Source organism: Podarcis erhardii (assembly GCF_964252035.2).
Source record: "Podarcis erhardii genome assembly, chromosome: 10".
In the NCBI taxonomy this organism is placed as follows: Eukaryota; Metazoa; Chordata; class Lepidosauria; order Squamata; family Lacertidae; genus Podarcis; species Podarcis erhardii.
The window spans coordinates 43,244,378-43,250,442 of record NC_138500.1 but is presented as its reverse complement, the minus strand read 5'-3'; positions in this window follow the sequence as shown (position 1 = coordinate 43,250,442).

Here is a 6,065-nt window from a genome sequence, read left to right as displayed (position 1 = left end):
TGTTCTCCTGCCTACAAGATGATGCAGCCTCCAGTCAGGTGAGGTGGGGGATGCCTACCACCCCCCCCATAAAACAACAGCAACAACAACAATTTATTATTTATAGCCCTCCCATAAGAGATCACCAGCCAGTTGTCTCTATGGCAAGACATCTGTACTTTACCAGCTCTTTAGGCACATACAGTGGTACCTCGGGTTAAGTACTTAATTCGCTCTGGAGGTCCGTACGTAACCTGAAACTGTTCTTAACCTGAAGCACCACTTTAGCTAATGGGGCCTCCTGCTGCCGCCGCGCCGCCGGAGCCCGATTTCTGTTCTTATCCTGAAGCAAAGTTCTTAACCTGAAGCACTATTTCTAGGTTAGTGGATTGTGTCTAACCTGAAGCGTATGTAACCTGAAGCGTATGTAACCTGAAGCATATGTAACCCGAGGTACCACTGTAAATGGTTGCCTAACAGACTTGGCCAGGCCCATTATTTTAACAAAGAGGTTGGTTTGACCAGTTCAGCAGCCACTTCTACTACAAACTCCTTTCTTACAGATACAAGATTACAGACCTAGTTGGAAACCAGAGGCATCATCCAAAACATCCCGTCCCATAACAGTACTTTTTCTTTTCTTGAGAGTCATTAGTATATTCCTATGTAGATTTGATCAGTTAATCTATTAAGACTCACAGGATTGGTCGACTGAATTTCCTTTAATTGGATATGAGATTTACAAGTAATAGTAGTACCCATGATTCCGTGTAATTGCTTAATATTGGCCGTTATTTTCACAACACACATTAAAAAACGCCATAAAGTCATTCAGGGAAGTAAATGCCAGTGCAGCCGAACTGCTGAACTGAAGTTCTAATGTGAGACCCTTTGGGTGAGGAAAACATCCAAGCGATACTGAACATATAAGCTGTGTTGCTAAGGATATTAGTGTTCTGTGTTTTCCTTTTTGTCGCCTAGATGGAAGTCTGCTGATTCAGCATTCCTTTTTTGTTCGGCTGGTTACATCTACTGCCTTCTCAGGCTGCTTGTGACTTTTACTTAAGTCAGTTTCAGGCTGACAAGTCTTAACTAATTGATAAAATATTGATTTCTTTCTTCTTCTTTTAGTTTCAGTTTCAAAGTGATCAAACACATACTTCAAATTTAGCTTAAATGAACAGCTCTGATCACTGGGAGATGGAGAAATTAATAACCACAACAGGAAACTGTTAGGTTTTTTTTTTAGCGTATTCATTCCTTTCAAGAAAGTTAAACATTTCTCCTTTCAAAGTTGCTTACTAAGGTTTCCAGTATGTTGTAACTTGCTAGAAAGACAGTCATTCTTTTTTAAAAACAAAACCAAAAACATTATTTGAGTTTTTAAAATTATTTTAATGGATTTATAAAATATTTAATTTAATCTTTTTAAATTATTTGATTAGAAATCTGTAACTATACCAGACGTTTTCAGTCACAATAACACCATGTACATTTTTTTGGGGGGGAACCCTCACAATTGAACAAACAATGATGCATGACTGGTTATAAATAGATTGGACTGTCCCCAACATTTCTGGGAGTTCACCATGCAGAAGTATATCCTTAAATTCCCAATGATGGTGCAGATTATGAAGCATTCTGTCATCCAAGCACCATTTACATCTGCTGCCTTCAGGCTAGCCAACAGAGCAAGCTCGGATCATCTCAAGCTCTTTTTTCTGCATTACTCACCCTGTCCTAATCTGCAATATCACCATTGCCAAAACGCCCACAGAAACCTCCTGCTAGTCTATGGTGATCCTCACTTTCTGCCACACTGACACAATAGATACACTGGATATTTGCCCAAGCTCTGTGAACTTTCACCATGGCTAATAACATATTGCTGTTAAACGATGGATTTAATTGATCTGTAATTAAACAACCACAATGTGACACTGATTTGACATAATTTTGATGCTAAAGTAAAATATTGCATGAGCTGTGGTGTGTGTATGTGTGTTCTTAGCAGAGTGTGACTATATATTGATTGCAATTGCAAATCTCTGGTTGGTGAAAGACAGGGAGGCAGAGGTCCAAGCACTTGTCAGCATCCACTAGTGATCATAAATATGATGTATCTTGCTGATTTAAATGCTATTCCATCTCTTTGCTGGACAGCTGGAAAGAGCCCGATACTGTTTTGAATAACCTGGTGCATTGGCTGCTTTTGCTCTTGGTTTAAAATGCCTCTGAATATAAATTGCTTTTTATCCCCTGAAAATATTTATAGAAGTACTTATTCAAATTAAATTTGGCATTTTTACGTATTTAATGTTTAAACATGAGCTAACAATGATATATATATATATATATATATATATATATATATATATATATATAATGTGCAGTGAACATTTGTGTAGAGATCAGCTATCTTCGCATAAAAACTCATTCGCTTGTCATAGAACACTGTATCAAGAGCTCAGGCATCCATTAAGCACCCACGCTGAAATTTTGCTAACATCTTGGCAAAAGTTGCAATACAGTCCACAGTTGCTGATACTCTAGCCTTTGCAGGATCGCAGCCGAAATGTTTTTATCCTCTCTCAAGACTTTATAATGGATAGGAGTAGACAACTTTGCCCATATCTACAGATTCATGGTTAATTAAAGAAATTTATTGACTGAATATAATTATAATATCTGCAATGTCTGCAATCCTATACCAACCTACCTGAAAGTAGTCCCTGTTGAACTCAATGAGGCTTACTTTTAGGTTTACTAAGGACGCAGGTGGCGCTGTCGTCTAAACCACTGAGCCTCTTGGGCTTGCCGATCAGAAGATTGGTGGTTCGAATCCATGCAACGGAGTGAGCTCCCGTTGCTCTGTACCAGCTCCTGCCAACCTAGCAGTTTGAAAGCATGCCAGTACAAGTAGATAAATAGGTACCGTTGCAGTGGGAAGGTAAATGGCATTTCCATGTGCTCTGCTTTCCGTCACAGTGTCCCGTTGCACCAGAAGCGGTTTAGTCATGCTAGCCACATGAACAGGAAAGCTGTCTGTGGTCAAACACTGGCTCCCTTGACCTGAAAGTGAGATGAGTACCCCAACCCCATAGTTGCCTTTGACTGGTCTTAACCGTCCAGGGGTCCTTTACCTTTACCTTTTTTTACTTCTGAGTAGAACGACACTCTCAATGAGGCAATTAAATTGGTGTAGGGCCATTTGTGACACTTAATCTACATGGTTTAACCATATAGGTGGAAAGGGCTGTGTAAAAAGATCATATTGTGAAAATATTTAAATTGTCTATTTTATTGTGATTACCTTTGCCTGGGAGCCATTCTTTCAATAAATACCACGATATAACTTTTTATTCCCCCCCCCCAATTCCTTCCAATAGCCAATCTCTGCAGTGGACCAACAGAATGTAGGGCATGGTGGCTTTTAAATAAATTGCAGGGAATGAATATTTGCTTGGAAATTAATGCAGTAACTACTGTTCCAAACTGTGTGCCTTTTCCCTGAGCATTTTCTGAAAATTAGTAACTCTTTTCTCATTCATGCCTCTAGCTTGAATGCTAATATGTACGATCAGCCAACATCTGACACTCTCCATACCAACAATTCTGGAGTTCATTTACAGAGAAAGTCATAACTCGGTCGTGTGTTTAAATGTGCAGTTCTGTTTTAGAGTGTATTTCTGAAGCATTCGAAAATATGATGAAAGGTAATTTGGAGGAAGGCAGGAAAGGTGATTTGGACAAACATAAATCCTAAGGATTGGAGCACAAGAAATGGATCTGAACAGTGTAGTTTCTATAAGTGAATATGGGAAGGATATGTCTAGTACATTCTCAAGACAAAATTTTCTTCTTGGCATATCTGCAATGGATTTTGCTCCATGATTCATCTGTCACTTACTGGGTTAAATCTCTGGTAAAGCCTCCTACAACCTACAAACGAACCTCTGAGTAACGTATTCTTCTTATTGAAGAACTTGTGTTCTTCTTCTGCACTTTTCTAAGAAATATGGTGGCCATAATTTTCCAGGTAGAAATAATTTATTGATATATGTCCAGATTCTACAGTGAGGTACCCTTAATTTCATTCAACAGATTAAGGTTGGGAGGAATTTCATTTAATAATGGGCAAAACACAGTATTCTAAAACAACATCACTGCATGCTAGGGATATCCTTAACTAACACGGAAATAGACAGTTGTCAGGCTCCATCTGCTGGTAACGACATGTAAAGTAGGCTCACCTCACCCACTGTCAGCCCTTGGGCCAAATGTGAATTTAAAGTTGTCAAACAAGTTGTGAAAGGCAGGGTGCAGAGGGCTGTCGCAACATAACTTCACTTGCAGGTTATGTTGGAGGGTGGAGCTGTCCCCACCTACCTTTTCAAAGTGGTTGCTAGAAACATGTGAGTGAAGTCACTCCCTCAGGCAGAGTGGCCACACACATGATCTGGGGATAAACGAAGAAGTCCCTGCTCCAAATGCCACCCTTTATGGATTTCTGGGTGTCATCTAAAAGGAGCAGGGTCTTATCTGTAGTGGCTCCCAATTTATACAAGGCTCTCAATAGGTCCATTGATCCCCTTCTCTTGTTTTCTTTCAGAAGCAAGTAAAACACTCCCATTCTGCCAAGCTTTTGGAAATTGAATTGTCTTTTGCTGTTTGTTTCTAATGTTGTTGTTTAAAAAGTTTTTATGATGTAACTCACCTTGGAAACTATGTTGAAAGGCGCTATATATACGGTGTATAGAAATAAGTGTGGGTCCACCAGCAAAAGTAGTTGCTGAGCAGGTTTGTAAAGCAAGGTCTGGCATCTGTAGCAAATGTAATAAATAAATGAAATAATTCACTTATTTCAGGACAGTGATGCCTTCTAGATGTTCCATGTTGGGAATCCCAGTACTAGGTCTTAGTATCTGGCCCTATGGATGCAATCTAACCATATTCAATAGCTTCACGTGGATCACTCCCTGTGATTTATTAATGTATTATTATTCACCCCCCCAAAGCTTTGGGGCAGGATAAAAACCCACATAAGCACAGACTGCTCATTGTAAAGAGCTTGGGCAATTTGTTTATAAGCCAAATATCAGTGGTACAAAGACTTCATCATTAACCAGAAGAGACTGCTAGCCTGATTTAAATGTTGTGCTTCATAGGTTTTCTGGCAAGGGAAGCTTTTTAACTATTGACCCTGTACACAAATCTAAGCCTATTATAAAGTGATAGCTGTCATAAGGACGGCTAGCGAGATTCATTTTAAATGGCTGAGTGTTCATCTTTAATGAAACCTTGAAACATCTGTTTGTGGTCAGCTGTGAAGCATTTCTGTAGCTCACGGTCATTCTGTCTTGTATGTTTTTTTGTAGTTAGGTTAAAAAAAAATAAAATTAAGAGCCCATGTCTGGAATCTTGATCTAGGATTTAGCCTCTGGGGTGCTAATGCTACCATTGGCATTGCAGACATAAACTGCGTAATTATGCTGCAGTGATGTTGTCTCAAGCCTGAGTGGATGAGCTGCAGCCTGTGCAATCCGATGCTCCCCATACCTCTGGGAATTCACTCATAGCTTGAAATTAATCTCTTACAGCTGCTTTGGTAAAGCAGGTGAAAAGTGAAAATAATTATCAAAGCTCTGTGACCTCTTATAATTGTGTGAAATCCACAGAATATGGGCTGACAGAGGTCGCTAACGTAGCTTGCAGTTTGCTGAAATGACATGCTGCTTAAAATAGATAGCACTGGGGTTTTTTCTTCTTCTTCCCCTTTTTCTTTTCTTGAAAGGGTAGGTAATCAATTCTGCAGGCTAGGGAACAGTCCCTTCTTTTCAAGCCATCCCGTGAATGAATGGCTCGTGCCGCAAATTCAAAGGCCTAAAAACGCACAATCAGTGATCCACAGGGGCGCATGCCCTAGATCTGCATGAACACTGAGGTTTTCTGCTTGTTTTGTCTCCGATCCTGTCAAACCCATAAATTGCTTTTTAAAATTATGCCAGGTTTTAAAGAAAGCAGTTACAGTTCTTCATGGTTAAAGAACAAATGGGTGTGGGTGTGTGGGTGCCTGTGTATTGAGT